Consider the following 11,065-nt stretch of genomic DNA (forward strand, 5'->3'; position numbering starts at 1 on the left):
TTGGGGAGTGAACCATTGGATGGAAGACCTCTCTCTCCCTCTCTGCTTCTCCTTTCTCTGTCTAACTCTGACTTTCAAATAAATAAATAAATCTTTTTTTAAAAAAAAAAAGAACCATTGCACGAAGTTGAAAATGTACTTAACAGAGTCGTATACTTCTCCCTGGGTGAGGAGCAATTGCATCACATTGACAATGAAGCCCAATGCTGAATCACTTTGAGTGCACATGCAAAGAGATCTTCATAACCATGGCCTGGAAATGGCCAATAAGATCTCCTGCTCCTCTTCTTTAAAAAAAAAAAAAAAAGAAATACTCAATTGTGTTGGTGAAGATACAAAGATTTTCAGCCACATGTGTGTTGTTTGTGGTAACATAAAATGGCACAACCACCACAGAAAACAGTGTCTTAATTACATTAAAAATAGAATTTTTATGTGATCTAATACTCTCACTTCTGAGTATACATCTAAAAGTATTGAAAGTTCAATATAAGCAACATATAAATATTATTCACCACAGCATAATTCACTGTAGCCAAGATTTCTAGTGTGGCCTGTACTCACAGTGAAAAGTTATGCAGGCACAGAAGAAAAGGAAATCCTGTGACATGGATGAACCTTGAATATATTTTACTAAATGAAATTAGCCACAAGTATCAGTCCCCAAAGGAAAAATACTGCAATATTCTAATCATATGAAATAAATATGGTAGTCAGAGGGACTGGCACTGTGGGGCAGTGGGTTTAAGCTCCTGCCTACAGTGCCAGCATCCCATATGGGTGCTGGTTCTAGTCCTGGCTGCTCCACTTCTGATCCAGAACTCTGATATGGCCTGGGAAAGCAGGAGAAGATGGCCCAAGTCCTTGGGCCCCTGCATCTGAGTGGGAAGCCTGGAAGAAACTCCTGGCTCCTGGCTTCAGATTGGCTCAGCTCTGGTTATCTCGGTGTTTTGGGGAGTGAACCAGTGGATGAAAGACCTCTGTCTCTGGCTCTACCACTCTCTGGAACTCTGTCTTTCAAATAAATAATATAAACCTTTAAAATAAGTAAAATAGAATACTAGAAACAAAGTAGAAGAGTGGTTATAAATGGTAGGAAGGGTATGCTATTCAGTGGAAATGGAATTTTTAGATTAAAAAAATCCTAGAGATCTGGTGTGTGTGTGTAGACACATGTATATGTCGCTTACCTTAGAATGACACCTGCCCTTGTGAGATACAGTACTCAAGCCCTCTTCTACCTGACCCTGGATAAGAAAAGGGCTCCCTGTGTTGGTCATATGTCACTCTTCAGGTGCTTGTGAGTAGGGCTGGTGGCAGGCTATTCCCAAAAGAGTGGAGATTCATGACTGGTGCTATCTAGGAATGTTGGGAAGACTGCAATGATGTCTCCTTTCTCTCTCCAGTTTGCTCTCCTTAGTTATCACACTCTCTTTGGGTGAGAATACAGGAAGATACACCAGTCTCTGCTGAGTTTATGATGATGCAAATGCAGTTCAGACTGTGATTGGATCCTCCTTTGTAAGAAAATGGGCAGCCTCTCATCTTGGCCTGAGACTTGGAAATGCATCCAATAAATATAGTTCTAGTTTTATTTTTGTAGGACCTTTGTCCAAGTTTATCAGGCCAGAGGATGATCAATAATATCTTTCCAATATTTACATTAGCATTTCTTTCTCCATGAAGAATTTTCCTACAGAGAAAAAAACATGAAAGACTGTGATTTCTCTCTTCTATGTCATGGAATTGCTAAGGAACTAATTCCCTCATTAACCATTGGAGTGATGGAAGTGAACTTAAGTGAGTGGTGCACACAGGAGATAAAGCTGAGTGAAGGCAGAAGCTCATAGTGCAGTGGGGAGACAGACACTCCTGCAGGGAGCACAATCAGTGTTAGAGGGACTGGGAGAGGTTGAACAACATTGAGTGAGGGAGAAATGAGAGGGTTGGATAGAAGAGCAAGATGGAGTTATTCATTTGTGTTCACCAATTTAAACTTAAAAAATTTATTGGATGTATAGGAACATTTGGATAAATTCCTTTTTTCTCTTTCAACATTTCAGTTATTTTATTTGCAGTTTGTATTCAGTGCAAATCAATTCCATAACATGGGGAATTACTATGAATCAAAGCATAAGCCCACAAACATATATGCAATCCAAAATAGAGGAACAGCATTAGATATGAAGCAAACAGTCACATTCATTCACACACACAGTGGACTCAGATCTGGTCAACCTGGTTGTTTCCAGGCAGGTTTGTAAAGATGATAAAGTGTGACTGTGGAGAATAAGATTTCTGCCAGAGCACTCTTAGTGAAGAGATTTTCTTCCTAGTACACAGAGTGTGACCTCAGGTACTGATTAGGATAGCTTATGACCTACTAACAAGAAGAGCATTGAGCCCTTGTGAGAACGTAGGCTTCACAAGAACATGCAACTGCTTTTTCAGACATGCTTGTTAGGGTTTGCAACCATGACTGGGAACTACAACCAAGACCATGCTGAACAAAGAAAAAGTTTTAGGGCGAAGAACTGCCAGGAGTATCCTCAGAGGGAGAGGCGCTCTGGGCTCAGGTGTAGGGCTGGGGTTTCATAGGGAACTTGTACCAAGGGAGGTGGGAGATAGGTGGGAGATGGATTGGAGCAGCCAAACAAATGGATGTGGGATGTGGGCTGGAGCAGCTGGAGAAGATACCTGATACCAGGAGGTACAGTATGTCTGCCTGATTTATAACTAGGGGCAGTTGTGGGAACAGTGAGGCACAGAAAGTCTCTCAGGCCTGATTTGTGGGAAAGATGAGGCTCTCCATAAGCACAGCAGCTCTGTGCTTTTGCTTTCTGATGCCAAGAAAGAGTTGGGGAGATGCCTCAGGCCAGTGTGGATTCAGGACTCTCACAATGTTTATCTACCATATCTTGCTAAATATGTTTCAGAGAATCCTTAGTTCTATGAACACATGCATGTGCTTTACAATAGGCTGTTGTAATCCTTATCAGTAAAGAAACCACACCTGGTTAGTCTGTGCACACTTTCTGGAGGAAGAGACCCCATGTCCTGTTTTTCCTTTCATTTGCACACCCCAACATATAACCTTGGTTATCCAGACCACTGTGACCAAATTAGATATTGGAACATCTAAGCATCAGCGTGTGAGCATGCAAACTGAAGATTTCAGGGATGGTCTGGTTTTGAAAAGATTTCTGTGTATCAAGGTAGTTGGAAAAGATTGGCTGCAGAATAAAATCAACTGTTAGGCTTAAAGCTCCCTGTCACTGGTTCACTCCCCAAATATCTACATTGGTCAAGATTGTGCCAATACTTAAGGTGGTGTCAAGAACTCTATATAGGTTTCCCAAATGGGTGACAGGAACCCAGTTAGTTGAACCATCACCATTGCTTTCCAGGGTCTGCAGTAACAGGAAACTGGAGTATGGTTCTGGATGAAGATATCAAACTTATGCAGTGTAATGTAGGATTCAGGCATCTAACTACTAGACCTGCCTGCTTCTCTTATCCATATTTTTAAAATACATATAATATATGAAGAGTAATTTTATTTACTTTTAGCTGTGGATTTAAGATTTTTTAAAATAATTATTTATTTGAAAGAGTTACACAGAGGAAAAAAAGAGAAAGAGAGAGAGAGAGAAAGAGCAAGAGATCTTCTTTCCACTGTTTCATGCCTCAAATGGCCACAATGCTCTGGCTGGAACCAGGAGTCAGGAGTTTCTTTCAGATCCCTCACATGGGTACAGGGGCCCAAGCACGTGGACCATCCTCCACTGTATTTCTGGGCATATTAGCAGGGAGATGAATTGGAATTGGAGCAGCTAGGTCTTGAACCAGCACCCATAAGGGATGATGGTGTCACAGGCAGTTTCTTTACCCACTATGCTACAATGCTGGCCCCCTAGCTGTAGATTTAAAATGCATGTAACAATAAAAAATAATGTTAAATGACAATTTTTCTAATGACTGTTGAGATGACATTAAATTGGAAATATTCTGTTTCCCATTTAGCAGATAGACTGGATTAAGAGACAAGGAGATGGGACAGGCACTATGATATAGGAAGCTAATCCTCCTCCTGTGGTACTCATATGGGCACTGGTTGGTCTCCTGGTTGCTCCTCTTCTAATCCAGCTCCATGATAATGGCCTGTAAAAGCAGTGGAAGATGGCTCAGGTGCATGGGCCCCTGCACTCACATGGGAAACCCAGAAGAGATCCTGGCTCCTGGCTTGGGATTGGCCCAGCTCTGGCCATTGTGGCCATTTGGGTAATGGACCAGATTATGGAAGAGCCCCCCCTTCTCCCTGTCTAAAACTCTGCCTCTCAAATAAGTAAATAATAATAGTAACAGATAGAAGGAAAATGATAACTGATGATTGGAAACCCCAGAGAAGAGAGAAGTGAGTCCTCACCACAAAAGAAATCAGGCTAAGACCATCATATTGCAGCAATTCAGGAATCTGAGCCTGTCCAGAACTGCTTCTTATTTGTGACAGTGAACACGACGGAGATAGAGGTGAAAGAGCTGCACCTGCTGAACCCCAGGTTTTGTGTTTCGACTGTTCAATCTGAATAGTGCTGGTCACTGTTTCATCATCCTCTCCACCTTAACACAAACACACATAAATCCCATTTATTATTTGCTACATAAGCAACACCATATACTTTAGCTCTTCCAATGTTCAGTCATTTTGTGGAGTAACCGAAGATTCATATAAGAGAATAGTTCACTCATGGTCATAGTTGATATGTCAGAATCAATTCATGTTTAGCTGCCACATAATGAGTTAGGAGATGCATTTGAAACTGATAAGGAAATAGTTTTGTATTCTTAAGTTCAAAAATTTATAATCATGTATAATTTCCCACTTTACTCCGACATCTACAGGTTATTTCACAGCATAGCTGTGACACTCCCATATATTGAAATCACTGACTGTTCAGATTGTGTACATATCCCAGTAATTGTGTGGGAAAGACATGTGGAAGGCCAGCACAGGGAAATACTTGAGGGTAATCCCAACCATGGTTTAAATTTTCTATCCATAGAGCCACCCCCTTGGTACAGTTATGACCTTCTCTCCTAGACGTTGGTACAGATGGCCTTGGCTGAACAAGGATGTCCATATTTTAGGAGTCACATTCAAGGATATGATTATGGATGTACCAATGAAGTTCAGGCCCTGCTTGAGAAATCTGAGGGAAAGCTCTAGAGGATGTGATTCTGAAGAACATCTGCTTCATGAGTACTAAGACATATGGATTCTAATTCAACAAAGACTTTTTAGGAAAAAATGTAGCATTCACTTATCTAACATTTTAACCCTCAGGTATTCACCTGAGGTAGTGAAAATACATAATATAAAACATTTTCCCAAATCTGCCAGTAGGCAAGGAGATAAGACCAGAGAGTCCTGGATTATATAAAGCAAAAGGTCATAAATGAGATTAAAATAAAATCAGAGAGATGTTTTTCAGATGCAGAATAGGATTGCAAATTGGGAGACAGATTCAGTTTAAAGTGAACCATGGTTCTTCTGAGGTGGAGCAGGACTGAGGCTTTTATAATAAGGAAAGGAAGGGGATGTCCAGCTTTGCATTCTTTGAATATATACAGGGTAGGGTGAGTGCACTGGTTTGAATTGATGCAGGGACTAGCATGTGATTCAATAGGTCAAGCTGCTCTTCTGACATTGGCATCTCATATGGAGTGCAGCTTTGAGTCCTGGCAACTCCTCTTCCAATCTAGATTCTTGCTAGTTTGTCTGAGATAGCAGTGGATAATGGCCCAAGCATTTCTGTCAACCATATGGGAGACCTGGATGAAGCTCCTGGCTCCTGTCTTTCATCTAATTCAGTCCTGATTGTGGTGGGCATTGTGTAGTAAGCCAACAGATGAGTGATTTCTGCTGCTTGTCTTTCTCAGTCTCTCTGATTCCCAAATAAAAACTAAATAAAAAATGAAGGAGTGGCCATTTGACATAGTGGTGTGACCACTGCTTGGGATGCCTGCATCCCATGTCAGAGAGCCTGGGCAAAGTCCCAGCTCTGCTTCTGACTCCAGCTTCATGTTGGTGTGCATTCTGAGAGACGGTGATGAGGGTTAAAGGAGTTGAGTCCGTGCCACCCTTGTAGAGACCCAGATTGTGTTTCAGGTTGCTGGTTTGGGCTTGGTCCTGCCCCAGTTGTGGCATAAAGTTGGGGAATGAACCAACAGATTTGAGATACACCCCATCTCTACTTTTCAAGTACAAAAATAAAATAATTATTTTAAAAGAGCAACAGGGTTTTCAAAACCTTTAAAATAGAAAGATCAAGCGTTTACAAATTATCACAAATATATTCACAAAAAATGTATTGTGAATAGTATTCTATTTTTTGTTCAGTCTCCACACATGTAGATGCTTAGAAGCGGACAAGTTTTACAACTTCGGCCTAATAGGAATTGGGTAAGATTTAGCCTTTATAGTATTTGATGCTGTCCCTGCTTTACTAACATGATATGGATATTGTCATCTTATAATTTGGTCATTTTAAGAGTAGTTAATTTTGAAATTATTTCAAACTTACAGAAATACCATGAGTGAGTCCCATTCATTGAGAATGCCCAGTTATTATACTTTTAGCACTTTTGCCCCTGACCCACCTCAAGCTGGGCCCCTCCAGTGTTCCTTTCTGAGAAAATGTGGGCACCATGGTTCGATGCTGGGCTGTGCTCAGTCTCCCATCCACTCTATGATGGGTGCTATCAACTTGGTACTTAGTGAATTTCTGCCAGATTGATTCACACTCAACCTTTTAAGGATTTATTTAGGTGTGTTCTCATGTGAAGGGAAGGAGTGTTGGGGATCCAGAGTCTCGAGGTTGAGACATTTTCGGTCCCAAAGAGGAAGAAGCCGCTTTTGCCGCTGCACCGGCCCATGCCGGCCCTTCCTCCCTACATCCAGCCTGGCCCCGCAGCGCCGCCTCTTCCTAGTCTCCCTCCTCAGCTCTCCCTGCATGTTGCGGGGTCACCAGGCACCTGGGCTGTGGCAAGGAGCCTGCCGGAGGCCGGTCGGGCAGGGCAGGTGGCGCGGGCAACATCCTGAAGTTTACATTAAACTTCTCCGAGTGGAACCCATGACTTCTGATGAGGACGCTAAAGTTGTGGCTGAACTGTAGGCACAGCGAGGCCAAGAGGGCAAGGACAGCTCTCATCTGATGAATGGTCCTGTCTCAAACCACTTCTCAAATTCCATCCCAGCTTTGAGTCAGGCACCAACAACTAAGGTTTCAGAGCTAAACCCTAATGCGAAAGTGTGGGGGACTCACGTTACATTTGGAAGCAAGTAGTGCAGCTGTTGGTTTGAGTGCTGCATGGGAGGAGACAGCTGGCCATGGTGCAGACTGCAGCCCGCAGGGATTGGATGTCAGTGGTGATGGTGACAAAAGTCGTGAGAATGCAGCATTACCAGATTTACCTGAGTCAAATCAGACATGAACGCTTTGGCTCTGGATCATGCAGAATACGAATCTCTACCTGAAAATAGTGAAACAGGAGGGAATGAATCTCAACCAGAAAGCCAGGAAGACTCTCAAGAAGTACTTAAAAAATTGGAATTCTGTTTATCTAGGGAGACTCTTGCTAGTGCCGTGTATCTTACCTCACAGATGGACAGTGAGCAGTATGCTCTAATTACAATGGTAGCTACCCTTGACTATATCAAGAAACTCAGTACTAGTGTGGATTCGATTGTTGAAGTGCTAAGATCTTTACCTTTAGTCCCGGTGGATGAGAAGGGAGAAAAAGTAAGGCCAAATCAAAATCGTTGCATAGTCATATTGTGAGAAATATCTGAATCTACCCCTGGGGAAGAAGTAGAAGCACTATTCAAAGGAAATAATTTACTGAAATTTATTAACTGTGAATTTGCCCATAATGATAATTGATTTATTACATTTGAAGCAGAAGCTGATGCACAACAGGCTTACAAGTACCTGTGAAAAGTCAAAACTTTTCAAGGAAAACCAATTAAGGTGCAGCTAAAAGAAAGGCAATAGCTATTAACCCATTTTTGCCAAAGAATGGATTTAGGTCTCTCGACATGAACCTTTATACACAGCAGTGTTACACATCATTTATTTACCTCCAGTATACAGTCCCCAACAACAGTTTCCTCTGCACAGCCTGACTGCCCCCAGACATTGTCAACAATGCGTAGCTATTTCGATCCACCCTTGGTAACTCTATTTCCAAATACTGGATTTATACATGGGTTCACGTCTCCAACCTTCAAGCCTGCAGCCTCTCCTCTGACTTCACTCAGACAGTATCCTCCCAGAAACAGGAAAAATTCCTTTGGCTATAGGAAGAAAAGGGAGGAGAAGTTTACAAGCAGCCAAACTCAGTCTCCAACACGACCAAAGCCTCCATCACAAACTTTGAACTGGGGCTGTCCAACTTCCCCCCATTACCTGGAGCTGCAGGTAATTTGATGACAGGACTTGTTTGAAAACAGGCCATCTAGCTCGGTAATAGGATTAGCAAAGGAAAGGAGCCTCCATGCAGATGCAAGTAGGAACGCTATTCCTGTAGTGGTCCCCAGAGAGCCCTCACTGCTGGCTTCTTGTGCTGTATCAGCAACATATGAATGATCCCCCCCCCGCCCATTTACCTGAGGATCCCAAGGTGGTAGAAAAGCAGAAGGAAACCCACAGTGTGGACAGACTCCCCCTGTCCTTACTACAACTGCGTGTAAATCGGTGCAGGTGAATGGAGCTGCCACAGAATTGCGAAAGCCCAGTTACATGGAGATTTGTCAGAGAACGTGTAAAGAGCCACCTTCTTCCCCATTGCAACCCCCAAAAGAGCAAAAGTCAAACCCCCGCAGTTGTAGGAAGGAGGAGAAGAAGCTCGCTGCACCTGTGGAGAAACAGAGGGAGCCCCTGCCCTCTAGTCCACTCCCAGAGTCTCCAAAGACCAGGGAAGGCAGCCTGGGCATCGGCTCTCACCCCCAGCTGTTGGAAAGTGTCTTCACAGAGGACAGGACACTCCCCCCAAGTCTCCTCAGTGAAAATCCTATGTCTGGGAGTGGTTGCACAGAGCTGTATTAGCCACAAGTGAAACACTTCCCACTCAGTATGAGAATGAGCCACTGGTTAAGCACTTGCAGTGTCTGTGAGCCCCACGGAATGCCTGCAAGTTATTTTTTCTTCTGTGAGTCAGATTCTCCCCATCTTGCTGCTCCTCCGCACGCGGAGGAGCCGCACCGGACCGGACGCTTGTTGTTCCCTCTTTTACAAGTCCTTTCTATAGTAAAGTAAGAATAAGTAAACAGCAAACTCCCAAAGCAAGAATGAGTAGAGAGAAATGAGAAAGAACGAAGTAACGAACTTCCCCGCAAACTCTCCAACGCACTCTCCAACCAACCCACACCACCATGCCGTCTCTCTCCTCCTATATAGTCCTCCTCCGCCAATCCCAACTCGGCTGCCCACGCGCCGAGCACGCCGCTCTCCTCCAATCAGGAGCAGCTCCTGCAGCTTGTCAAGTTGGTGAGAGGCAGCTGGGTAGAAGCTGTTTACTCCTCTCCCAGCGCCATATTGTGGGAGAGCAGATGCATAGAATAAGTCTTAATTCCAGTAACAGTCTAGTCCGAGTTGCTCCCCACACCATCTAAAAAAAAAAACTTTTTCAGAATTTAATTAATATAAAACTTATTTTTGGTTGGTGCTTAACTGGAGGTGATGTGTAAGTCTGATTTTTTTCAGGATAGAAAATGCATTTATCTCAACAGATTCATGTTTTTATTAAGCCTCTGTGTGGTTCTGAATGCAAGCTATATATAGTAAATTTTTCTAAATTAAGGGATCTATGCTGCTTTATTTTTTAAAATAATATTGATCTACAAGGGCATATCTCAGATGCTCCAGCAGATGGCGACCTCGGCCTCAAGCTGGAAGTGGGTTGGCAGTGTAAGGTTGCTAACACACTGGCATGGGAGCTGTGCTTTCATCTAAACTGTTAACAAGTGAGTCCAGCATTTAAAAATACATATAAATGTACATATAGGCCTTTTTGGATCCAGTGGGCAGAAAGAACCTGCAGAGAGCACCCTAGAGAAACCTGAAAGCTTTGAGCTTTGACATCCAGCCAGCAAGTACCCAGCTTCTCCCCTCAATTGCAAGTGGGTATTAACTAAAATCAATTCAAAACATGTGAATAGAACCTAAATGAAAATATACTTTTTTGGCCACTGACATGTTGCCAGTATGTTGTATCATGAAATGGTTTTGATCCCTGTGAGCTGGCTGCTTTGGCTCTTGGCCTAGTGCACCTGTTCCATGCACATTTCTGTCCACGTTCCCCCGCCCTCAGGCACTCTCTCGGAAGAGTCCTCATCTTAACTCCATGGGGATGTCTTCCTGAACCTCTGCATCAGCACATGGATTTAAAAGTTATGTAATGGTGAGAGAATGGTGTTTGTGGTTTTATTCCCCTCTTTGGCTGGTGGAGGAAAAAAATTGTTGCTCTTTTTACCTCCAAGATGAGGGTCTCATTGATTCACTTCTAGAAGTGTTGTACTTCTGAAGAACAATATAAATTATTTTGTTTTAAAATGCCTAAAAGTATTCTCTTTTATTTGACAGATAGAGGTATACAGTGAGAGAGAGAGAGACAGAGAGAAACATCTTCCTTCCATTGGTTCACCCACCAAATGGCCACCATGACCAGAGCTATGCTGATCTGAAGCCAGGAGCCAGGTGCTTCCTCCTGGTCTCCCATGAAGGTGCAGGGGCCCAAGCACCTGGGCCATCCTTCACTGCCTTCCTGGGCCACAGCAGAGAGCAGGACTGGAAGAGGAGCAATCGGGACTAGAACCCAGTGCCCATATGGGGTGCCATTGCTGCAGGTGAAGGATTAACCAAGTGAGCCACGGTGCTGGCCCCCATCATTTTTCTTTAATTATTCTAAGCAACAGACATTAAAATATTTCCTGCTACATGTAACCATACAGTTTATTCCATGAAATGTTATTTAACAAGATTGAGGATTTTTTTAAAAAATTACT

At 43.0% G+C, this 11,065-nt stretch overlaps 1 pseudogene; it reads left to right on the top strand.

The window, feature by feature from the left end:
- Positions 1–7,133: 7,133 nt before the first annotated feature.
- LOC138848056 (la-related protein 4B pseudogene) lies at positions 7,134–9,107 on the top strand (annotated as a pseudogene).
- The last annotated feature ends 1,958 nt before the right edge of the window (positions 9,108–11,065 follow it).

The sequence above is a fragment of the Oryctolagus cuniculus genome, unplaced genomic scaffold (genome assembly GCF_964237555.1).
Source record: "Oryctolagus cuniculus unplaced genomic scaffold, mOryCun1.1 SCAFFOLD_108, whole genome shotgun sequence".
NCBI lineage: Eukaryota > Metazoa > Chordata > Mammalia > Lagomorpha > Leporidae > Oryctolagus > Oryctolagus cuniculus.